Below are 26,441 nucleotides of genomic sequence, written 5' to 3'. Positions count from 1 at the left end.
CGACAAAGATCGGCTAAACAGGGTCTCACTCCCAGCAGTATCAGAAGAATAATGAAACAAGATTTAAACCTCTTTCCTTACCACATCACAACAGCCCATACATTGACCAAAGGGGATAAAGCAGCAGACATTAAGACAAAATTAAGTGGACATGGGGCCAAGCATGTTGACACCTCTGTCACTTTGTTCCTTACAAAGTTAATGTCCAAACGTATTTAGATCAAGATCAGAAAATAAAATGATCTTTTCTTTTGAGGATGAAAAACAGGGATGCAGTTAATACACTGGAAAATACAGTAATTATTTAGTAATCCTAGCAATTGGTAATTTGTGAATTACTAAGTAATTGTAGTGTGATAGCACACTTTACATATTGCATACTAGCGAGGTACCCATGCTATGCACGGGAGTGGCTGGACACCTGGTATGTGAAGGACTTGGGTGAAAAACATGGCAAAACTACAAATGCCGAATCAGTAAATGTCACGGGTGGAACCCCCTCATATAATTTCCTCATTCTGCTTCAACCTAAATCTCTCTATATTTTCATTCAAACAGAATCATTCCAATCACAAATTAATACTATAGCATGAATTTAACAAAATACAAAAATTACAAACACTCATGAGGTAAACGAAGATCAATGCCATTTTGACGTTACATCCAGATCTGGAGCAACTTTATACTTGTGATGGGAGAGGAACTCTCAATCGTAATTGTATCGAGATATTTATGAACCCCCCCCCCCACCCACCTCAGGACACTGACTGGGACCCCAAACGTTCCACAGAAGGATTGGTGGAGCTAGACCCAAAACTGAGGGAGTTGTGTCTTGTGCGGCCAAGTGAGTCGGCTGTTAGTTCGGCGGAGTGAGGGCTGCTTTGATGGAATGAATGGCTTTTTGATTCTCTTCGTGTTTCCTCATCATTGTGCTAAAGACAGCACAGGAGTAGTTCGGGGACAGACAGGGGAACAGGTGGACAGACAGGGGGACAGGGGGACAAGGGGACAAGGGGACAGGCACTCCTGCTTTATAATGTGGAATTAATATTACATTTTGGATCACATGATTTACCATTTTTCTGGTCACTGTTTGATTAAGTTAATTATAAATATGCAACACTTTTCGTTTGCCTTTTGGCTTGCCTATCTATAAAGCTCTCTCACAATCCACATCATCAAATATAGAAATCTATATTAATTATGTCTGCTTGAACGATGCACCCAAGTAGTTTCTTGCCCCACTGGTACATGTATGCATATGTGTACATAAACAGGTGACCCTTGTATAACACGTGTTCTGATAATGTGTTTTCACTACAGTGTGAATTTAATTCAACAACAACAAAAACAAAAACCATCACCATGCTCTGTAATTCTGAGCAAGTCATTCACTCACAGTGGACGCTTTTGCCATGCTGCATCATTCTGAGCGAGTTGTTCGTCTTCCGTCAGCCTGTGTAAGTTTTTCGTGCTCCGTCGTTCTGAGCGAGTCATTCGTGCTCCATAAGACGATGCGAGTCATTCGTGCTCCATCTGCCTGTGCGAGTCATTCATGCTCCATCATTCTGAGCGAGTCGTTCACTCACAGCGGACGCTTTTGCCGCACGACATCAGTCTGAGCATGTCGTTTGTGCTCCGTCACCTTATGTGAGTCGTTCACGCTCCGTTGTTCTGAGCGAGTCATCGTGCTCCGCCATTGTGAGCGCATTGTTCATGCTCCGTCATTCTGAGCGAGTCGTTCGCTCACAGCATCCGAAACTATGCCTGCAAAGCGTGTAACAACTGGCATCGGAGATAATGATCAAGTGAAGAAGAAGTCAAGAACGTCTCATTCATTGGAGGTGAAATTAAAGTTTTAGATTGGTTTGATAAAGGTGATCACAGCATTGATATTCAAAGAGAGATGGGACTTCATGATTCTCCAGTGAGAACCATTCGTGAAAATCGTGAGAAAATATGTAAGAGTGCTCAGACAACAACAAATTTCAGTGTTAGCAGAACTGCAAGATCTCGGCCTGATGCGATTGAGAAAATGGCGAAGAGGCTAACCATGTGGATAGAGCATCAGAACCAACAGAACATGCCCTTTTCTGGAATAGTCATTCAAGAGAAAGTAAGGAGTTTGTCTGGCGATGCAACCAAATATACCAATGATCCAGTGCCTTTTGCTGCCAGTCATGGGTGGTTCGAGTGCTTCAAAAGTCACCATGCATTCCACAATCTCAAGTTGACTGGGAAAGCTGCTGCCAAAAAAATTTCCAGCTTTCTTCAAATCAGTGATTGTGTATGGAGGTTACACACCAAGCCAGGTGTTTAACCTCGATGAAACTGGACTTTAATGGAAACGCATTACCAGCCGCACTTTCATCTCCATCATCTTCATCTCCATCAACTCTGGCCTGAGGCAGTGATTGTGTTCAGAGGTTTCAGGGAGGCTGAAGTCAGCGAAGCAAGGCAATAGGTTGAAGATATGGCCCGGCCCTGCAACTGAGAGTTGAGGAGGTCGATGAAGATGATGTTGAGGATTTGCTTCTCTCACACAGGGAGGACCTTAGCAATGAAGATCTTCTGGCTCTGGAGGAGGAGCGCATCAGAGAGGAATCAGAATCACGTTCTGAGGGCGGGGTGCCTGTTAAAACCCTCATACTGAAGTTCATGGCTAAAGGTTTCAATTTGGTCGATTTATCTGGGTGGTGTTCGTGCCTTCATTTAATGACAACAAAAATGCGATATGCTCTAAAATTTCTCAAGCAGAGCCAAATATCAAATTTAAACTGCGGAATTAAGCTTTGCAGCAGTTTGGACTGCTTAAAATGTGTTCATTTGCTAACAAAAAAAAAGAAAGTAAGAAAGTGTCTCCGGACGTCTCCATGCAGTGCTTAGAATGACTGGGAATATCTTAAGCGCCATATCAGCCACGTGATTACTTAAAAACCATAGATGATACAAACACAGGTCTTACCTCAATCTTCTCAGAAAATATTAGTCTCTCCAACTGATGCTGGCAAATGGTCCAAACGCATGTATATCTATAAATATAAATATAAATATATATATATATATATATATATTGTTGTGGTTACCAGATTCGCAAACCACCATTCAGGTCCCTTAGGTGAGGTATCTCGGTAAGTGCATGTGTAGTTAGGCCCAAACCCGTTGTCTAGTGGGAATACATGTCATTTATACGTGCTGCGACTCTTCAGGATAGCCGTTTTTCTTTTACTATCTTTATTTTGGACCAATCGCCACCATCACAACCACAACAACAACCACAACCACAACAACAACCACCAACCACAACGCCGCTTCACCACAACCGCCATGACCTTTACCGTCGCAACTCGCCACCATCGCATCACCGTCATCTCGCGCCACTCATGGGCACCGATGCTGGACTCGTGTAGGGGCGCACGTTGAACAGCGTGTACAAAACCACGGATTTTCTGCTTCAAAAACGGATCGAAAACGACACACGCCCACTTTTTGCCGTCCAATCGGTGAGCGAGGGGCGAATTGGCCCCGCCCCCAGGGCGATCGATATATGCAAATTTGTGGATCAAAAAGCCTTCACGCCCACTTTTTGTCGGGCCAATGGGGAGCGAGTTGAAAGGTCAAAGGGAGGGGGTCAAAGGCGAAGTTACGGGGGGATAAAAGGACGGTGTTCGTCAGTAAAAGAGGAGTAAGAAGTCGGAACGAGGAAGAAGGGAGTCGTAAAGGTCGGAACGAGGCGAAGGAGAGTCGGAACGGAGGGGACGAGCTGTGGAGAGGCGGCGAGTCGGACGAAGGGTGCTCGCGTCGTGCAAGGAGCTGCGCACCCCTGGGAGGCCGGCAGCGCGACCTGGCCGAGGTGGAGACGCTCGTCGCGCAGATAATAAAGATCCTCTATACCCCGAGCATCAGCAACCCCGCCCTGTTCCCCCCCGCGCTGAGATAGTGCGACCAAGGGGGCCCCGTTCCCACCCCCCTGCCAGGCACTGTCCACGAGGCCCGCGGGTTGCGGGGCCATCGCCGCTCCGCGTCTCATCACCAGACGGGTAGGCCCGACCAGGTCTCGGCCCCAGGCCTACCTCATTCTTGAGGGTATTTCTTTTCCTTGGTTTTGGGTATGTGTTGTCGGCGCCGTCTGTGAAGTAGAATTGTATAAGTGTTGCCGTGTGCTCGGTAGTCGGAATTAGCTCTGCACTGTGTTTTCACTTTTGTGTTTGCTTTTTGTGTAAATGGAATTGTGTTTTCTTTTTGTGTGCATTTGGTGGAATTGTATTTGTGTGCTTCCCGTGTGCCGAGAATAAACGTGCTTTATTGTTGAACTGTTCTCCCGCTTCGCTTCGTCTTTCCCCCATTGAATCCCCATCTTGCTTCACGTAAAGGGTTGGTAGTGGGCTGAATACGCCCGATACTAATCGAACCGTCGAGGTCGACGATAACACCGCTCGGTTATTCTGATAGTCGGAACGGGTCGCTAAGTGGCCCGTGTCCGAAGTCGACCTGCGGCGAGGTGCGATCGCCCGGTCTACCTCCGCGTGGGTACTTAGGTAGTTCGAATTTGGCGAGCAACCCTATCCCACGCGGGGCTGATTGGCTCGATCGCGGTGAGACCGAAGGTCCACCCGTGACTGGTTCCCGGCGTTAGTCCGAGAGGGTCACGACTGGATTGTCCGTCCGGTGGGCGACGTGCCGCGATTCGAGTTACGTGGCCGTCGCCGGCGGGCGCGAAGACCGCAACACTGGTGTCAGGAGTGGGATACAACCATCGCCCTCCTCGCGGCACTGGTATTGGAGAGCGGGACAACAGGCTCTCCTGTCTCCAGCGAAATTCACGGGAATCGGTCCAGGGGTGAGAGAAGCGACTTCACCCATTCCCTCCAAATTACGAGCGAGCGAAATTAACCCTTCACGAGAAGCAAGATGGCGTCTCAAGGCGAGCGGGAGCCGGGGGTATTAGAAATGTATATGTGTAATAATGTAGAGTCCATGGTCCAGGATGGAATCCCCGAGCAGGAAATGTTGATTGTGCAGGAACACGGACTCGCCCAACTGAACCCAGGGCCCGAGGTGGGTGCGGCAGCGGCCGCAGTGTATGACACCTCCCCTCCCCCTCTCCACCAAGACCCTTCCCCAACCCCTGCCGAAACGGCTCACTTGAGTGCATCCGACATGGCCCAGCTATTCACCATGCTGGCACAAATGAATGCGGCAATGACAAATGAAATGAAAAACGAAATGAAAGGCATGAACAAACGAGTGATCGAAAAGATGGATGCGAATATGAAGAGCACGAAATGAAAGGCATGAAGGAAAAGATGGATGCGAATACACAAAAAATGGATGAAAAGATGGATACAAATACAAATGAAGTGAAAACGACGATGGATGCGAATACACAGCAAATAAACGGAATGGAAGCAAACATGAAAGAAGAAATGAAAGAGCTGCGGGGTGAGACGCAGAACATGGGCCGATGCCTGCAGGCGGGCATGAAGGCCGTGTCCAGGGAGCTGGGAATCGCGCCTCCACGTGTGGGAGCAAACGAGCTGGGTGGGGTGCAACGAGCTGACAGGCCCGCGGTGGAGGCGGTGAAAAATACCCGTGGGAACGTGTTGGGCGAGGGACGTGACGATGACCGAAAGGGAAAAATTAAATGGGGAGACCAAAACGTGTGAGACGAGACACGAGGTGACGACAACGGAAATAATAGTTGAGACGAGGGAGGTAAAGGGTGAAGAGTTGGCAGAAACACGGGAGATGGGAACGATAGAGGGAAGACTACACGATGAAGATGGGGTAAGTGACGCACACACACACACGGAGGTAGTGGAGGATAATGGGGGTGAGCTCGCGGAGCGTGTAGGGACCCGGTGCGAGCAGCGGGATGGCCTCCTCCAGGAACGAGGGGAGGGAGTATGCCCCCTTGAGGCGAGTCACGACCAGGTGAGTTCGGTCGTGCTTTGCGAGGTTGAGGGGACGAGTGCTGTGGACAGGTGCACGGAGAGCTTGGGGGGTATGGAGGCCCCGGAGACCCTTGTGGGGACACAAATCCCCAGTGTGGTTGTCCCTGTGTGTGTGGTGCAAGGTGTGAGTGCGGCACCGTGTGTGGAAGCGACCCCGTGTGTGAGTGGTGTGGTGGCGATGGTGCCAGAGTACGTGCTTCCCAGCACGCCGTGTGTGGATGAGGCACCGTGTGTGAGAGAGGCCGTGTGTGGATGAAACGGCCAGTATGAATGAGGCACCACGTGTGAGTGGTGTGGTGGCGATGTTGCCGGAGTACGTGCTTCCCAGCACACCGTGTGTGGATGAGGCACGGAGTGCGAGTGAGGCACCGCGGGTTAGTGCCCCCGCGTGTGTGGATGAAACGGCCAGTGTGGATGAGGCACGGAGTGCGAGTGAGGCACCGCGGTTGAGTGCCCTCGCGTGTGTGGGTGAGGCACCGCGGGTGAGTGCCCCCGCGCGAGTGAATGGAGCACCACGTGTGAGTAGTATGGTTTGTGTGAGTAGTGAGGCACGCGTGAGTGAACGGCCGTGTGCAAGGTCGCTGTGTGCCAGGGAGACCGTGTGTGTGAGAGAGCGGTATGAGAGGGAGATGTCGGTTGGCATGCGGGAGCACGCAGCCGCGTCTCCCGGTGTGAATGTGATTGAGTGGACTGTGTGCGTCGTAACACGCGGGAGTGCGTGTGTCGAACGGCGACGACGGCGACAGAGAAACGAAAGCCGGGTAGCGGCTGTAGTTGTTTCGAGGACCGTGCCGGGTTCACCCAGCAGTGAGCACGCGGTTCGTGCTGTGCAACGCACGAGACCACCACGTGCTCGCTTGCGAGAGTGAAGTCCCGGTCCGGAAACGCACGCGGTGGATTTGCCGATCCCGCGGACGGACAAAGTTTAGGCAGGTAAATGGATTTGGACCGGACGGGTTCTCCACGCGATCGTGTGTGTTAAGCTCCAACGGGCAAAGCACATGTGTTCGCGTGGGGAACCCCTCGAGACGTGTGGCTTGTGTTTTTTTTTATATGCGCACGGTGACGTCATGGCTGCACGTGGGGTTGGAATCCGGCAGGAGGGGTATCTCTGCCGGATGGTCCCGTCCAAGGAGGGACGAGGAACACGTGCAGCTGCATGACGTCACGGGCAGGTGTAAAGTGCGCGAGCGCGAGTTGCCGCGCTGGTGATGCGCATGAAAAAAAAAAAAAAAGAAAAGCAAGCCTCACTTTCGGGTGTACAGGATTCCTGGGAAAGGGGTGGAAGACCCCCTTACCCTGGGCACAGGATGGAAACTAGTTAGGGGGAAGGGTTAGCTTAGTTAGACCGACTCCATGGGGCAGGGGTAAGTCCTCATGGAGTCCGTGGAATGGATTAGTTAGAGGGATTGTAGCCAGATTTAGGATGGGAAAATGGGAAATGATTTTTGATGATTTGGAACAGAGACAGACTTTGAGTGTGTAGAGTTGACGTAGCTTAGCTACGTAGTGTTAAAAGGAACGTGCTGTAGTATAAGGGACGACGTGGGAGCACGAGTTAGTTAGGGGATGTAGTTAGGAGGATGGCAGAGTTCAGTGGTGTGTGTGTTGAAGAGTTGGTGAGTGAAGTGGAAGCATGTGCTTGGTGAGTGAGTGAGGCCAGCGGGTCTGTGTGAGTGGAGCGAATGGGGAATGCATGGTGCGATGAGTGATTGGGGGAGGAGTGACTCGCCCAAGGGACCCCGGGTCAGTATAAAGTGAGTTAGCTGGGTTAGTCAAATTGAAAATGGAGGTCGTTTTGTTGTTGGTGGGAAAGTAGGCTCGAGACCCATTTGGAGGGGTGCAGGAGCCCTGTTGACGGGCTTGGGAGCGTGGCTGCGAAAGGTGAGTATCGCTGAGTGGGTACCCCGGGCACCAGGCTAGTCGGCCGCGGTAGGCCAAGGGCCCATGGGGGGCCGGGATAGAGTAGTGGGCACGGGTGCGCCTGCTTGGTGCGGGGGCCCGGGCGCCATTAGCCGCGTGGGCAGTGCAGTGGGCACGGGTGACCTCGGAAAGGGGCCCGGGAGGCCGGCCTGCCACGTGTGCGTTTCAGGGGAGGTGGGTGCCATGGGGGGCACTCCCGGTGTTAGGGAGCTGGTAGGCTCGGAGGCAGTGTAGTGCCCGGGGTGCCATAGCGGGAGATTCGGCAGAGGGTCGTGCCTGCCAAAGGGAGCCACGTGTCCCAGCCAGGAGACCGTGTGAGGGCACGGAGAGAAAATTGGGGGGCGAGGCCCTAAATTGTAAGGACACCAACACAGGCGACGGGAATCTGGGTTTATAGAACCAATAGTTTAAGCGAGAGGCGCTTGTTGAAAGCCCGGGGTAGTTTAACTGTTAAATGGATAGGGTAGATTAGGAGATGTACCTCCGCACCATCCATCCCCTCGCTGTCGTTGTGGGCCGCTGGACCCACTTGGTGTTAAGATCGCCGAACTCTGGGGAGGCCATTCTGAGGCTTCGTTGGGCCTCGACACAGGACGTTAGCTCTCCCTTGTTCCCCTCCGGGAAGGGAACGTAGGGGTTGGGAGTAGGCTAGGTGACAGGATAGGTTAGCCGAACAAGGACGATAAAGGGGGTTAGGGGACGATTTATAGAGGGGAAGTAAAAATAAAAAACAACAAAAAAATAAGTTGGGGCTAAATTGGGGTTTGACAAATTAAGGGAGTGGGTATGTACAGTGACAGGCAAAGGCGATAGGTTGGGAGGGAGACAGGTAGGTAGGTCCGAGCCCGCCTTCCGAGTGGCCAGCACCACCGCACTCCCCCACCAACCTCCACTGAACGGCAAAGGCTGGCCAACTTCATCGGCTGGCCGTGTTTTGCTGCAAGGCAGAGGCCGGCTAACTTCATCGGCAGCTGTTGTTGTGCTGCAAGGCCTGTGCCGGCCAGTTCATCTGCTGGCTGTTTTTCTTCAAGGCCTGTGCCGGCCAGTTCATCTGCGGGCTGTGTTTGCCGGCAGCGGCCTTCTTCTGCGGGCTGTGTTTGCCTGCTCACCTTTGCCATGCCATGCCCACTGCCCATGTTCACCAGCCCCCGTTCAATTTTTTGCTTTGCCCCCCTGTTCATTTCCATGTGCGCCAGGATCAGAAAGCAACAGTTTGCAAGCTGCGAGAACTGCCCTGTTGGCTACAACACGGGCCTGCAGTGGCGGCCCGTGCACCGTGTTTGTGTTCATGCATCCATTCGTTGTGCTTCATTGCGTGTGCCACTGAGCTGGCACGGAGACTACGTTTGTGCGGCCCATGCACCGTTGTGGTTCACTGAGTTCAGTTCAAAAGGGAAGGCCTTGGACTGCGTGAGCAGCCAGCCACGTTCCCTGTCACCTGCATTGTTTGAGTCAGAGACTGCATGTGGGCAGCCTGGCTCCCTGCTAACTGCTTTCTTTTGCAGAGTTCAATGATCCTGGGCCATGGTTTAGTGTAAGATTTGTAAGTTAAGGGTAAGATGTACTGTAAATATGAGTGCGCCCCCGGCATGTCTGTCTAGCGCCGGCAATTTTATTTAAGTCGTCCGTATGAGTGAGTTTGTTTAGGTAGTTACGCAGCCCTCAGGTTATTTATTTTGGGGACACGAATACCATGAATGTCGCACTCAGGGATCCGTAGGTAAAATGTACTAGGGGAAAAACTACACATGATGGCACACGAAAATTTGACGACTCGGGACGAGTCTGTAAAAAGGGAAGGGGGTAGTGTTGTGGTTACCAGATTCGCAAACCACCATTCAGGTCCCTTAGGTGAGGTATCTCGGTAAGTGCATGTGTAGTTAGGCCCAAACCCGTTGTCTAGTGGGAATACATGTCATTTATACGTGCTGCGACTCTTCAGGATAGCCGTTTTTCTTTTACTATCTTTATTTTGGACCAATCGCCACCATCACAACCACAACAACAACCACAACCACAACAACAACCACCAACCACAACGCCGCTTCACCACAACCGCCATGACCTTTACCGTCGCAACTCGCCACCATCGCATCACCGTCATCTCGCGCCACTCATGGGCACCGATGCTGGACTCGTGTAGGGGCGCACGTTGAACAGCGTGTACAAAACCACGGAGTTTCTGCTTCAAAAACGGGTCGAAACGACACACGCCCACTTTTTTGCCGTCCAATCGGTGAGCGAGGGGCTTAATTGGCTCCGCCCCAGGGCGACTCGATATATGCAAATTTGTGGAACAAAAAACCTTCACGCCCACTTTTTGTCGGGCCAATGGGGAGCGAGTTGAAAGGTCAAAGGGAGGGGGTCAAAGGCGAAGTTACGGGGGGATAAAAGGAGGGTGTTCGTCAGTAAAAGAGGAGTAAGAAGTCGGAACGAGGAAGAAGGGAGTCGTAAAGGTCGGAACGAGGCGAAGGAGAGCCTGAACGGAGGGGACGAGCTGTGGAGAGGCGGCGAGTCGGACGAAGGGTGCTCGCGTCGTGCAAGGAGCTGCGCACCCCTGGGAGGCCGGCAGCGCGACCTGGCCGAGGTGGAGACGCTCGTCGCGCAGATAATAAAGATCCTCTATACCCCGAGCATCAGCACCCCCCCTCCTGATTCCCTCGCGCTGAGATAGTGCGACCAAGGGGGCCCCGTTCCCACCCCCCTGCCAGGCACTGTCCACGAGGCCCGCGGGTTGCGGGCCATCGCCGCTCCGCGTCTCATCACCAGACGGGTAGGCCCGACCAGGTCTCGGCCCCAGGCCTACCTCATTCTTGAGGGTATTTCTTTTCCTTGGTTTTGGGTATGTGTTGTCGGCGCCGTCTGTGAAGTAGAATTGTATAAGTGTTGCCGTGTGCTCGGTAGTCGGAATTAGCTCTGCACTGTGTTTTCACTTTTGTGTTTGCTTTTTGTGTAAAATGGAATTGTGTTTTCTTTTTGTGTGCATTTGGTGGAATTGTATTTGTGTGCTTCCCGTGTGCCGAGAATAAACGTGCTTTATTGTTGAACTGTTCTCCCGCTCGGCCGTCTTTTTCCTCCATTGAATCCCCATCTTGCTTCACGTAAAGGGTTGGTAGTGGGCTGAATACGCCCGATAATTAATCGAACCGTCGAGGTCGACGATAACACCGCTCGGTTATTCTGATAGTCGGAACGGGTCGCTTAAGTGGCCCGTGTCCGAAGTCGACCTGCGGCGAGGTGCGATCGCCCCGGTCTACCCTCCGCGTGGGTACTTAGGTAGTTCGAATTTGGCGAGCAACCCTATCCCACGCGGGGCTGATTGCTCGATCGCGGTGAGACCGAAAGGTCCACCCGTGACTGGTTCCCGGCGTTAGTCCGAGAGGGTCACGACTGGATTGTCCGTCCGGTGGGCGACGTGCACATTCGAGTTACGTGGCCGTCGCACGCCGGCGGGCGCGAAGACCGCAACAATATATATCTATAAATATAAATATATATATATATATATATATATATATATATATATATATATATATATATATATTGTTGGAGATTTCCCGCCCGTCGGCGTGCGAACGACCGCATCTGACCAATAGCGGTCGCTTCGCCCACCGAACGGACAATCCAGTCGCGGATTTCTGGATCAACGCCGGAAACCAGCCATGGGTGTGTTTTTAACCACACCACAACCTTGTCCGCACTCTACCCGCGCTACAGGGTCCGATCGGCAAATCTTCGATTTACCTAATTATTCGCGCGGGTGGATTACCGAGAGATTGTACCTCAACGGGACCGCTTGGAAACAAGCCGCTTAAGCAGCTCGCTTCCTTTTGGGATAACCGAGCGGGGTATTATGGTGCAGTCCCGTTGGACCCGATCACTTTACCGGCTATTTAGAAACCAACTATATTCTGAGTGCAAGATGGGGCAGTTCAATGAAGGAAAGAGGACGCAACGAACAGGTTTACATTCACACAAGGACATTTATTATAATAAAGCACGTATGCAATTATACAAGGCAAAACATGTATGCAATTATACAAGCAACAAAAGCACGACAAAAGAACTACAACCGTCTACTTATTATGTACAGTCACTTGCACTTAACAGCAGTTCCCTGATTAGACGGGCCCACGGACACACGTACGCACACACACACAACCAATAAATGGTGGCAGAGGCCTTTAATAACAAGCTCCAGCTCGGAGGACAGGTGAGCTGAAACCCAGAACCTATCTCGAACCTCTCCACCTCGTGTGGTCTTCAAGTTGTTCGGACCCTGGCTCCAGCGAGAGCGAGCTGGATCCAATCTCCGTGAGCTGCGATCCTTCCCGAGCTCCCGCGAATCCTCCCGCGCTTCTCAACACGTGCTGGTGAGATGAGGCGCCAATCCTTCCCGTCGATGCGTCGCTTCCCCCAGGAACCACCTCCCGTGCTTCTCAACACGTGCTGGTGAAACGAGGGGCTGATCCTTCCCGTCGATGTGTCGCTTCCCCAAGGAACCACCTCCAAGAAGAGGTCGCTGAGTCGCACCAAGCCGGGAACCAAAATGGAGAACAAAGAGCTTCACAAACCAAGAAGAAGAAGAAGCCACCATTCGCAGCTCGAGCCAAGCAACAGGCTAAACTTCCTTCCAGAACAAGGCAGCTTGAAGCAAAAAGCTCTCCTGAGCCAAGCAGAAGCAGAAGCTCACGGAACCATCAAAGCAAAAAGCCTCCTCCCGAGCCAGGCCTCAGCCAAAACTCACTGAGCCAGCCGAAGCAAAAAGCTTCCGAAGGCCTCAACCCCAACGCAAGCCAAGCAGGACCCGACAGTCTGCTGAATGACTACCCTCAACTTCATTCTCCAACTCTGCCCAAACACGAACAAAGAAAAGATCTCTTCCTTTTCCTCTTCCGCCCTCTCCCCACTCCCGGCGTGACTCAAGATTCATGCCTTCATGCTCCATCCCCCGCTCAGCGACGGGTGGGAGGGAGTTGTTGACATCATGAGTCACGGGACGGCAGGGTTCTTCTTGCTCTTCGCAGAAGAGGGGGAGGGATGTCGCCATTGTTCGTTCCCTAACTATTAAATCGATCCGCAGCATATCTAATCGATTTCTGAACATTTAAACAATGGAAGGTGAGCTATGTAGGGAACAAGCACTTATCGACATAGCTGACTAAAGGAACCTGTATGTTGCGTGCAATTGAATTCCAAATTCGTAACAATATATATATATACATATATATATATATATATATATATATATATATATATATATATATATATATATATATATATATATATACATATATATATATATATACATATATATATATATATATATATATATATATATATATATATATATATATATATATATATATATATATATATATATATATATATATATATATATATATATATATATATATATATATATATATATACATATATATATATATATATATATATATATATATATATATATACATATATATATATATATATACATATATATATATATATATATATATATATATATATATATATATATATATATATATATATATATATATATATATATATACATATATATATATATATATATATATATATATATATATATATATATATATATATATATATATACATATATATATATATATACATATATATATATACATATATATATATATATATATACATATATATATATATATATATATATATATATATATATATATATATATATATATATACATATATATATATATATACATATATATATACATATATATATATATATATATACATATATATATATATATACATATATATATATATATACATATATATATATATATATATATATATATATATATATATATATATATATATATATATATATATACATATATATATATATATATATATATATATATATATATATATACATATATATATATATATATATATATATATACATATATATATATATATATATATACATATATATATATATATATATATATATATATATATATATATATATATATATATACATATATATACATATATATATATATATATATATATATATATATATATATATATATATATATATATATATACATATATATATATATATACATATATATATATATATATATATATATATATATATATATATATACATATACATATATATAAATACATATATATAGATATATATATATATATATATATATATATATATATATATACATATATATATATATATATATATATATATATATATATATATATATATATATATATATATATATATACATATACATATATATATATATATATATATATATATATATATATATATATATATATATATATATATTGTTGTGGTTGACGAAATTCACAAACCACCATTCAGGTCCCGTAGGTGAGATATCTCTGTAAGTATATGTGTAGTTAGCCCAAACCCGTTGTTTAGAGGGAATAAATGTCATTCATTCGGGCTGCGACCCTTTTAGATAGCCGTTTTTCTTTTACTATCTTTATTTTGGACCAACCGCCATTACTACCACCACAACCACCACCAACCGCATCTCGACAACCACAGCCACCTTCTCCAGAACCACCTTCACAACATCCACCTTCTCCACAACCACTTTCACACACCAACCACCAACCGCAACGCCGCTTCACAACAACAGCAACGCCAACAGCCACGACCTTTACCGTCACAACTCGCTCTCGCAACCATCGCATCACCGCCATTCCCGCGCCGCTTGTGGGCACCGATCCTGGACTCGTACAGGGCGCGCACCGAGCAGCGGGTGCAAAAACACCAGCCTTTCCGAGAAATCGGATCAAGAATGATTCACGCCCACTTCTGTTCCGTCCTATCAGCGAGCGTGGGGCGATTTGGCCCGGCCTCCAGGCACGTCGGAGTATAATCGCTATATGCAGATTCGCGGATCAAGAATGATTCACGCCCACTTTTCCTCTGTCCAATGGGGAGCGTGGCTCCGCCCCCGAGCCGTTCCTGATCCAAAAATCTGCATATGATTTCTCCTGTCGCACTATAAAGCGCTGAGCGCGGAGCGAATCAGTGCAGTTGGAAGAGTTGAGAAGAGAGAAGAGTTAGAGAGTTGAGAAGAAAAAGAGTTGGAGAGTTGTGGCGGCGGCGAAATCAGTCGAGAGAGTGTCTGTCGGGGTCCGGAGAGGCTGGAGAATCCAAGAAGCTTTGTGGAGGTCTGCGCTCGTGTCAGAGTCGGGGAGCTGCGGAGAGGGGAGGCCGGGAACGCGGTCGAGGTCGCAGTGGAGTCGCTCGTCGCGGGACCCAAGCCAGCCAGATATCCTCTTTCCCCCGAGCATCAACAACCCCCCCCCCTGTTTCCCCCCGCGCTGAGATAGTGTGAGAAGGGCCCCCCCGTTCCCACCCCATTCCAGGCAGTGCCAGCGAGGCCCGCGGAGTCGGACGGGTAGACTCGACCCCAGACGGGTAGGCTCGACCCCAGGCCCGTCTGCCCCCTTATCGTTGAGGGTGGCCCCTTTTTCTTTTGCTTTGGAGTATATGTGTTGTCGGCGCCGTCTGTGAAGTAAAACTGTGTAAGTGTTGCCGTGTGCTCGCGTAGTCGGTAATAGATCTGCATTGTGTTTCTCTTTTACATTTGCTTTTTGTGCAGAATTGTCGTGTTACTTTTACATTTGCTTTTGGTGCATAATTGTATATGTGTGCTTTCTGTTTGCCACGGAATAAATGTGCTTTATGTTGAACTGTTTTTCCCGTTTCGCTTCGTCTTTTCTTTTATTGAATCTCCATCTTACTTCACGTAAAGGGTTGGTCGTGGGCTAAATACGCCCAATAATTAATCGAACCGTCGAGGTTGACGATAACACCGCTCGGTTATCCCGATAGTACGGAACGGGTCGCTTAAAGTGGCCCGTGTCCGAAGTCGACCTGCGGCGAGGTGCGATCGCCTGGTCTACCCTCCGTGTGGGTACTTAGGTAGGTCGAATTTGGCGAGCAACCCTATCCCACGCGGGGGGCCGATTGGCACGATCGTGGTGAGGCCGAAAGGCCCACCCGTGACTAGTTCCCGGCGTTAGTCCGAGAGGGTCACGACGGGATTGTCCGTCCGGTGGGTGACGTGCCGCGATTCGAGTTACGTGGCCGCTCGCACGCCGGCGGGCGCGAATCTGCAACACTGGTGTCAGGAGTGGGACACAAACCCATCCCCCTCCTCACGGCGCTGGTGTCGGAGAGCGGGAAAACGGGCTCTCCTGTCTCCAGCTAAATTCACGGGAATCGGTCCAGGGGTGAGAGGAGCGACCCCCGATTCCCTCCAAATTACGAGCGATTCAAATTAACCTTTTACGAGAAATAAGATGGCGTCTCAAGGCGAGCGGGAGCCAGGGGTATTAGAAATGGATTTAGAATGTGTAGAATCCATGGTCCAGGATGAAAACCCCATGCAGGAAATGTTGATTGTGCAGGAACATGAACTCCCCCAACTGAACCCAGAGTTCGAAATGGGCGCTGTGGCTGGAGTGGCGGACAAACGGCCCCCACGTGCGAATTCGCCCACGGATCGGACGATGGAAATGTTTGAGGCATTGATGAGGAAAATGGATGCGAATACACAACAAATGAAAAACGAAATAAAAGGCATGAACGAAAAGATGGACACAAACACAAACGAAATAAAAGGCATGAACAAGCAAATGAACGAAGTGAAGGTGAATATGGAAACAAACGCACTCAAAATGAAGGAAGAAATGAAAGAGCTGCGGGGTGAGACGCAGAACATGGGCCGAAGCCTGCAGGCGGGCATGAAGGCAGTGACCAGGGAGCTTAAAATGGCGACGCCACGTGTGGGAGCGAACGAGCTGGGAGGGAGTGCAACGGCTGTCAGGCCCGCGGTGGAGGCGGGTAAGGAGAAAATAATTCGGGGGACGTGTTGGGCGAGAAGCGTGACGGTGACCGAGAGGGAAAAACTAACGAGGGAGACAAGAGACGAGGTGAAAGGAATTGCGAGAGAGAGAGAAAAGAACAATTAAGACGGAAAGCAAGGATGAGGTACGCGGAGATCGTGAAAGAGCAAGGAGTGAAAAACAGGGAAGGACGGGAGCGACTTAAGGAGAAAGCAAGGTTGACCTACATAAAGATAAGGGAAAGACGCCAGAAAGAAGCAGAGACCAATAGACACGAGGAGACGACAGAAAGAATAAAATGTATAGAGACATGGGAGATAGAGGGTGAATTGGACAAGGTTAGTGACGCACACACACACACAGAGGTAGTGGAGGACCATGAGGGGGAGCTGGCGGACTGGGTGGAGGCCCAGTGCGAGCAGCTGGATGGCCTCCTCCAGGAACGAGGGGAGGGAGTATGCCCCCTTGAGGCGAGTCACGACCAGGTGGGTTCGGTCGTGCTTTGCGAGATTGAGGGGACGGGTGCTGTGGACAGGTGCACGCCGAGCTTGGGGGGTATAGAGGCCCCGGAGACCCTTGTGGGGACACGAATCCCCAGTGTGGTAGTCCCGGTGTGTGTGGTGTCGAGGTGTGTGTTCACGAGTGTGGCGAAATGCGTGCTGCAACGCACGCATAGCGCGGGTGCAAGGGCGTGTGTGAGAGCGACTGGGTGGGTGACAAAGACCCCGTGTGTGGAAGCGACCCCGTGTGTGAGTGGTGTGGTGGGGACTGTGCCGGAGTACGTGCTTCCCAGCACGCCATGTGTAAAAGGGGCACCGCAAGTGGAAGAGGCCGTGTGTGTGAGTGAAACGGCCAGTATGAATGGAGCACCACGTGTGAGTGGAGCCACGTGTGCGAGGGAGGTGGCATGCGTGAGTGAACGGCCGAGTGCAAGGGAGACCGTGAGTGTGAGAGAGACAGCGTGTGCAAGGTCGCTGTATGTGAGGGAGATGTCGGTCGGCATGTGTGAACATGCAGCCGCGTCTCCCGGTGTGAATGTAATGGAATGGTGTATGAGCGTCATGACACGCGGGAGTGCGTGTGTTGAATGGAGACGACGACGGTGACATGTGAGGGACAAAAGCCGGGTAGCGGCTGTAGCTGTTTCGGGGACCATGCCGGGTTCACCCAGCAGTGAGCGCGAGGTCCGTGCTGTGTAACGCACGAGGCCCCCACGTGCTCGTTTGCGAGAGTGAAGTCCCGGTCCGGAAACGCACGCGGTGGATTTACCGATCCCGCGGACGGACAAAGTTTAGGCAGGATAACAGATTTGGACCGGACGGGTTCTCCACGCGATCGTGTGTGTTACGCTCCAACGGGCAAAGCACATGTGTTCGCGTGGGGAAACCCTCGAGACGTGGGGCTTGTGTTTTTTTATGCGCACGGTGACGTCATGGCTGCACGTGGGGTTGGAATCCGGCAGGAGGGGTATCCCTGCCGGATGGTACCGTCCAAGGAGGGACGAGGTACACGTGCAGCTGCATGACGTCACGGGCAGGTGCAAAGTGCGCGAGCTGTGAGTTGCCGCGCTGGTGCTGCGCATGTGAAAAAAAAAATAAACCTCACTTTCGGGTGCACAGGATTCCCGGGCAAGGGGTGGATGATCCCCTTGGCCTGGGCACAGGATGGAAACTAGTTAGGGGAAGGGTTAGCATAGCTAGACCGGCTCCATGGGGCAGAGGTAAGTCCTCATGGGGCCCGTGGAATGGATTAGTTCGAGGGATTGTTAGTCAGATTTAGGTTGGGAAAATGGAGTATGGGATTATTTTGGAGACAGAGACAGACTTTGGATGTGTAGTGGGGACGTAGCTTAGCTACGTAGGTTAAATGGAACGTGCTATAGTTTAAGGGACGACGTGGGAGCACGAGTTAGTTAGGGGATGCAGATAGAAGGATGGCAGAGTTCAGCGGTGTGTGTGTGTTGAAGAGTTGTGAGGTGAGTACATGATGAGTGAGTGAGGCCAGCAGGTCTGTGTGAATGGAGCGAATGGGGAATGCATGGTGCGATGAGTGATTGGGGGGAGGAGTGACTCCCGCCCAAGGGACCCCGGGGTCAGTGTAGAGTGAGTTAGGGGGTTAGTAAAATTGAAAAATGGAGGTCGTTTTGCTGTTGGTGGGAGTGTAGGCTCGAAACCCGTTTGGAGGGGTGCAGGAGCCCTGTTGACGGGCTGGGAGCGTGGCTGCGAAAGGTGAGTATCGCTGAGTGGGTACCCCGGGCACCAGGCTCGTCGGCCGTGGTAGGCCAAGGGCCCATGGGGGGGCCGGGATAGCGTAGTGGGCACGGGTGCGCCCGCTTGGTGCGGGGGCCCGGGGCGCCGTTAGCCGCGTGGGCAGTGTTGTGGGCACGGGTGACCCTCGGAAAGGGGCCCGGGAAGCCGGCCTGCCACGTGTGCGTTTCAGGGGGGTGCCATGGGGGGCACTCCCCGGTGTTTAGGGAGCTGGTAGGCTCGGAGGCAGTGTAGTGCCCGGTGGTGCCAAAGCTGGGGATTCGGCAGAGGGTCGTGCCTGCCAAGGGGAGCCACGCGTCCCAGCCATGAGACCGTGTGAGGGCACGGAGAGAAAATTGGGGGGCAAGGCCCGAAATTGTGAGGACACCAACAAAGGCGACGGGAATCTGGGTTGTTAGAACCAATAGCTTAAGCGTGAGGCGCTTGTTGAAAGCCCCGGGGTAGTTTAACAGTTAAATGGATAGGGTAGAATAGGAAGTGTACCCCTCCGCACCATCCATCCCCTCGCTCTCGTTGTGGGCCGCTGGACCCACTTGGTGTTAAGATCGCTGAAGTCTGGGGAGGCCATCCTGAGGCTTGAATTGGGCCTCGACACAGGATGCTAGCTCTCCCTTGTTCCCCTCCGGGAAGGGAACGTAGGGGTTGGGAGTAGGCTAGGTGACAGGATAGGTTAGCCGAACAAGGACAGTACAGGGGGTTAGGGACGATTTATAGTGGGGAAGTAAAAATAAAAAAATAAGTTGGGGCTAAATTGGGGTTTGACAAATTAAGGGAGTGGGTATAGACAGTGACAGGCAAAGGCGATAGGTTGGGAGGGAGACCATAGAGTAGGTCCGAGCCCGCCTTCCAAGTGGCCAGCACCACCGCACTCCCTCCACCAACCTCCACTGAATGGCAAAGGCTGGCCAGCTTCATCGGCAGCTGTTGTTTTGCTGCAAGGCCTGTGCCGGCTGGATCGGCTGCAGCTGCTGTGCTGCAAGGCCTGTACCGGCCGGATCGTCTGCAGTTGTTTTCTGCAAGGCCTGTGCCGGCCAGTTCATCTGCCGGCTGTGTTTGCCTGCAGCAGCCTTGTTCTGCAGTCAGTGTTTGCCTGATCACCTTTGCAATGCCATGCCCACTGCCCCTGTTCACCAGCCCCGTTCAATTTTTGCTCCCCCCCCCCTGTTCATTGCCATGTGTGCCAGGATCAGAAAGCAACAGTTTGCAAGCTGCGAGAACTGCCCTGTTGGCAGCTACAACACGGGCCTGCAGTGGCGGCTCGTGCATCGTGTTTGCGTCCATCCATTCATCCATCCATTCGTTGTGTTCATTGCGTGTGCCACTTGAGCTGGCACGGAGACTGCATTTGTGCAGCCCATGCACCGTTGTGGTTCACTGCGTTCAGTTCAAAAGGGAAGGCCTTGGACTGCGTGTGAGCAGCCGGCCACGTTCCCTGTCACCTGCATTGTTTGAGCCAGAGACTGCGTGCGAGCAGCCTGGCTCCCTGCTAACTGCTTTCTTTTTGCAGAGTTCATTGATCCTGGGCCATGGTTTAGTGTAAAATTTGTAAGTTAAGATGTACTGTAAATATGAGTGCGCCCCCGGCATGTATGTCTTAGCGCCGGCAATTTTATTTAAGTCGTCCGTGTGAGTGGGTTTGTTTAGTTAGTTACTCAGCCCTCAGGTTATTTATTTTGGGGACACGAATACCATGAATGTCGCACTCAGGGATCCGTAGGTAAAATGTACTAGGGGAAAACTACACATGATGGCACACGAAAATTTGACGACTCGGGACGAGTCTGTAAAAAGGGGAGGGGGGAGTGTTGTGGTTGACGAAATTCGAAAACCACCATTCAGGTCCCGTAGGTGAGATATCTCTGTAAGTATATGTGTAGTTAGCCCAAACCCGTTGTTTAGAGGGAATAAATGTCATTCATTCGGGCTGTGACCCTTTTAGATAGCCGTTTTTCTTTTACTATCTTTATTTTGGACCAACCGCCATTACTACCACCACAACCACCACCAACCGCATCTCCACAAACACAGCCACCTTCTCCAGAACCGCCTTCACAACATCCACCTTCTCCACAACCGCTTTCACACACCAACCACCAACCGCAACGCCGCTTCACAACAACAGCAACGCCAACAGCCACGACCTTTACCGTCACAACTCGCTCTCGCAACCATCGCATCACCGCCATTCCCGCGCCGCTTGTGGGCACCGATCCTGGACTCGTACAGGGCGCGCACCGAGCAGCGGGTGCAAAAACACCAGCCTTTCCGAGAAATTGGATCAAGAATGATTCACGCCCACTTCTGTTCCGTCCTATCAGCGAGCGTGGGGCGATTTGGCTCCGCCTCCAGGCGCGTCGGAGTATAATCGCTATATGCAGATTCGCGGATCAAGAATGATTCACGCCCACTTTTCCTCTGTCCAATGGGGAGCGTGGCTCCGCCCCCAAGCCGTTCCTGATCCAAAAATCTGCATATGATTTCTCCTGTCGCACTATAAAGCGCCGAGCGCGGAGCGAATCAGTGCAGTTGGAAGAGTTGAGAAGAGAGAAGAGTTGGAGAGTTGAGAAGAAAAAGAGTTGGAGAGTTGTGGCGGCGGCGAAATCAGTCGAGAGAGTGTCTGTCGGGGTCCGGAGAGGCTGGAGAAGCCAAGAAGCTTTGTGGAGGTCTGCGATCGTGTCAGAGTCGGGGAGCTGCGGAGAGGGGAGGCTGGGAACGCGGTCGAGGTCGCAGTGGAGTCGCTCGTCGCGGGACCTAAGCCAGCCAGATATCCTCTTTCCCCCGAGCATCAACAACCCCCCTCCTGTTTCCCCCCGCGCTGAGATAGTGCGACCAAGGGGGCCCCGTTCCCACCCCCTGCCAGGCACTGTCCACGAGGCCCGCGGGTTGCGGGGCCATCGCCGCTCCGCGTCTCATCACCAGACGGGTCGGCCCGACCCGGTCTCGGCCTCAGGCCCGCCTCATCCTTGAGGGTTCTCTATTCTTTTCCTTGGTTTTGGGTATGTGTTGTCGGCGCCGTCTGTGAAGTAGAATTGTATAAGTGTTGCCGTGTGCTCGGTAGTCGGTATTAGCTCTGCACTGTGTTTTCACTTTTATGTTTGCTTTTTGTGTAAATGGAATTGTGTTTTCTTTTTTTTGTGTGCATTTGGTGGAATTGTATTTGTGTGCTTCCCGTGTGCCGCGAATAAATGTGCTTTATTGTTGAACTGTTCTCCCGCTTCGCTTCGTCTTTTCCTCCATTGAATCCCCATCTTGCTTCACGTAAAGGGTTGGTAGTGGGCTGAATACGCCCGATAATTAATCGAACCGTCGAGGTCGACGATAACACCGCTCGGTTATTCTGATAGTACGGAACGGGTCGCTTAAGTGGCCCGTGTCCGAAGTCGACCTGCGGCGAGGTGCGATCGCCCGGTCTACCCTCCGCGTGGGTACTTAGGTAGTTCGAATTTGGCGAGCAACCCTATCCCACGCGGGGGCTGATTGGCTCGATCGCGGTGAGACCGAAAGGTCCACCCGTGACTGGTTCCCGGCGTTAGTCCGAGAGGGTCACGACTGGATTGTCCGTCCGGTGGGCGACGTGCCGCGATTCGAGTTACGTGGCCGTTCGCACGCCGGCGGGCGCGAAATCCGCAACACTGGTGTCAGGTCGTGCGATACAAATTCATCGCCCTCCTCGCGGCACTGGTATCGGAGAACAGGAAAACGGGCTCTCCTGTCTCCGGCTAAATTTACGGGAATCGGTCCAGGGGTGAGAGAAGCGACCCCGATTCCCTCCAAATTACGAGCGAGCAAATTAACCCTTCACGAGAAGCAAGATGGCGTCTCAAGGCGAGCGGGAGCCGGGGGTATTAGAAATGTATATGTGTAATAATGTAGAGTCCATGGTCCAGGATGGAATCCCCGAGCAGGAAATGTTGATTGTGCAGGAACACGGACTCGCCCAACTGAACCCAGGGCCCGAGGTGGGTGCGGCAGCGGCCGCGGTGTATGACACCTTCCCCCCCTCTCCACCAAGACCCTTCCCCAACCCTTGCCGAAACGGCTCAGCTGAGTGCATCCAACATGGCCCAGCTATGCGCCATGCTGGCGGCAATGATCGAAAAAATGGATGCAAACACAAATGAAATGAAAAACGAAATGAAAGACATGAACAAGCAAATGAATGAAGTGAAAACGACGATGGATGCGAATACACAACAAATAAACGAAAAGATGGATACAAAAATGAACGGAATGGAAACAAACATGAAAGAAGAAATGAAAGAGCTGCGGGGTGAGACGCAGAACATGGGCCGATGCCTGCAGGCGGGCATGAAGGCCGTGACCAGGGAGCTGGGAATGGCGACTTCACGTGTGGGAGCAAACGAGCTGGGTGGGGGTGCAACGGCTGACAGGCCCGCGGTGGAGGCGGGTGAAAAAATAATTCGTGGAACGTGTTGGGCGAGGGTCGTGACGATGACCGAAAGGGAAAAATTAAATGGGGAGACCAAAACGTGTGAGACGAGACACGAGGTGACGACAACGGAAATAATAGTTGAGACAAGGGAGGTAAAGGGTGAAGAGTTGGCAGAGACACGGGAGACAGAAAAAATAGAGGGAAGACTACACGATGAAGATGGGGTAAGTGACGCACACACACACGGAGGTAGTGGAGGATAATGGGGGTGAGCTCGCGGAGCGTGTAGGGACCCGGTGCGAGCAGCGGGATGGCCTCCTCCAGGAACGAGGGGAGGGAGTATGCCCCCTTGAGGCGAGTCACGACCAAGGTGAGTTCGGTCGTGTTTTGCGAGGTTGAGGGGACGAGTGCTGTGGACGGGTGCACGGAGAGCTTGGGGGGTATAGAGGCCCCGGAGACCCTTGTGGGGACACGAATCCCCAGTGTAGTTGTCCCTGTGTGTGTGGTGCAAGGCGTGAGTGCGTCCCCGTGTGTGGAAGCGACCCCGTGTGTGAGTGGTGTGGTGGCGATGGTGCTGGAGTGCGTGCTTCCCAGCACGCCGTGTTTGGATGAGGCACCGTGTGTGGATGAGGAACCGTGTGTGGAAGAGGCCGTGTGTGTGAGTGAAACGGCCAGTATGAGTGAGGAACCGCGGGTGAGTGCCCCCGCGTGTGTGGATGAGGCACCGCGGTTAAGTGCCCCCGCGTGTATGAGTGAGGCACGGTGTGTGGATGAGGCACCGCGGTTGAGTGCCCCGCGTGTATGAGTGAGGGACGTTGTGTGGAAGAGACCGCGTGTGTGAGTGTCGCCGTGTGTATGAGTGAGGTACCGCGGGTGAGTGCCCCCGCGTGTATGAGTGAGGCACGGTGTGTGGATGAGGCACAGCGGTTGAGTGCCCTCGCGTTTGTGGGTGAGGCACCGCGGGTGAGTGCCCCCGCGCGAGTGAATGGAGCACCACGTGTGAGTAGTATGGTTTGTGTGAGTAGTGAGGCACGCGTGAGTGAACGGCCGTGTGCAAGGTCGCTGTGTGCCAGGGAGACCGTGTGTGTGAGAGAGCGGTATGAGAGGGAGATGTCGGTTGGCATGCGGGAGCACGCAGCCGCGTCTCCCCGTGTGAATGTGATGGAGTGGACTGTGTGCGTCGTAACACGCAGGTGTGCGTGGGTCGAATGGCGACGACGAAGGCGACAGAAGAAAGAAAGCCGAGTAGCGGCTGTAGTTGTTTCGAGGACCGTGCCGGGTTCACCCAGCAGTGAGCACGCGGTTCGTGCTGTGCAACGCACGAGACCACCACGTGCTCGCTTGCGAGAGTGAAGTCCCGGTCCGGAAACGCACGCGGTGGATTTGCCGATCCCGCGGACGGACAAAGTTTAGGCAGGTAAATGGATTTGGACCGGACGGGTTCTCCACGCGATCGTGTGTGTTAAGCTCCAACGGGCAAAGCACATGTGTTCGCGTGGGGAACCCCTCGAGACGTGTGGCTTGTGTTTTTGTTTTATATGCGCACGGTGACGTCATGGCTGCACGTGGGGTTGGAATCCGGCAGGAGGGGTATCTCTGCCGGATGGTCCCGTCCAAGGAGGGACGAGGAACACGTGCAGCTGCATGACGTCACGGGCAGTTGCAAGGTGCAAAGAGCGCGAGTTGCCGCGCAGGTGCTGCGCATGGGAAAAAAAAAAAAGAAAGCCAAGCCTCACTTTCGGGTGCACAGGATTCCTGGGCAAGGGGTGGAAGACCTCCTTGACCCTGGGCACAGGATGGAAACTAGTTAGGGGGAAGGGTTAGCTTAGCTAGACCGACTCCATGGGGCAGGGGTAAGTCCTCATGGGGCCCGTGGAATGGATTAGTTAGAGGGATTGTCGCCAGATTTAGGTTGGGAAATAAAATAATTAATGGGATTATTTGGAGACATGGACAGACAGTGAATGTGTAGAGGGGACGTAGTTTAGCTACGTAGTGTTAAAAGGAACGTGCTATAGTTTAAGGGACGACGTGGGAGCACGAGTTAGTTAGGGGAGGTAGTTAGAAGGATGGCAGAGTTCAGTGGTGTGTGTGTTGAAGAGTTGGTGAGTTGTGAGGTGAGTACTTGTTGAGTGAGTGAGGCCAGCGGGTCTGTGTGAGTGGAGTGAATGGGGAATGCATGGTGCGATGAGTGATTGGGGGGAGGAGTGACTCCCGCCCAAGGGACCCCGGGGTCAGAGTAAAGTGAGTTAGCTGGGTTAGTCAAATTGAAAAATGGAGGTCGTTTTGCTGTTGGTGGGAAAGTAGACTCGAGACCCATTTGGAGGGGTGCAGGAGCCCTGTTGACGGGCTTGGGAGCGTGGCTGCGAAAGGTGAGTATCGCTGAGTGGGTACCCCGGGCACCAGGCTAGTCGGCCGCGGTAGGCCATGGGCCCATGGGGGGCCGGGATAGAGTAGTGGGCACGGGTGCGCCTGCTTGGTGCGGGGGCCCGGGGCGCCATTAGCCGCGTGGGCAGTGTTGTGGGCACGGGTGACCCTCGGAAAGGGGCCCGGGAGGCCGGCCTGCCACGTGTGCGTTTCAGGGGAGGTGCCATGGGGGCACTCCCCGGTGTTAGGGAGCTGGTAGGCTCGGAGGCAGTGTAGTGCCCGGGGGTGCCATAGCGGGAGAATCGGCAGAGGGTCGTGCCTGCCAAAGGGAGCCACGTGTCCCAGCCAGGAGACCGTGTGAGGGCACGGAGAGAAAATTGGGGGGCGAGGCCCGAAATTGTGAGGACACCAACACAGGCGACGGGAATCTGGGTTGTTAGAACCAATAGTTTAAGCGAGAGGCGCTTGTTCAAAGCCCCGGGGTAGTTTAGCAGTTAAATGGTTAGGGTAGATTAGGAGATGTACCCCTCCGCACCATCCATCCCCTCGCTCTCGTTGTGGGCCGCTGGACCCACTTTGGTTATAGATCGCCGAACTCTGGGGAGGCCATCCTGA

The 26,441-nt window shown here is 51.6% G+C and overlaps 1 protein-coding gene across 4 annotated transcripts in view; it reads right to left on the bottom strand.

Annotated features, from left to right (window-relative positions):
* The window catches only part of LOC147016766 (uncharacterized), a 175,520-nt gene that overhangs the window by 19,171 nt on the left and 129,908 nt on the right, over window positions 1-26,441 (bottom strand). Inside the window, exons 1-2 of one of the 4 annotated variants that reach the window (XM_085845732.1) lie at window positions 1,400-2,966; window positions 755-932 (exon numbers count right to left, since the gene is read on the bottom strand). The exons of the other annotated variants lie outside the window; for them this stretch is intronic. The gene's annotated coding sequence lies outside the window, so the exon portion shown is untranslated. Of the gene's footprint in view, window positions 1-754; window positions 933-1,399; window positions 2,967-26,441 lie in introns of those variants that run through there. 4 annotated transcript variants of the gene reach the window in all.

This window comes from Eptatretus burgeri, chromosome 11, assembly GCF_056783735.1.
Source record: "Eptatretus burgeri isolate ZD-2024b chromosome 11, Ebu_testis_v1, whole genome shotgun sequence".
In the NCBI taxonomy this organism is placed as follows: Eukaryota; Metazoa; Chordata; class Myxini; order Myxiniformes; family Myxinidae; genus Eptatretus; species Eptatretus burgeri.
The sequence above is the reverse complement of the archived record's forward strand: the minus strand, read 5'-3'. Positions and strand labels throughout refer to the sequence as shown.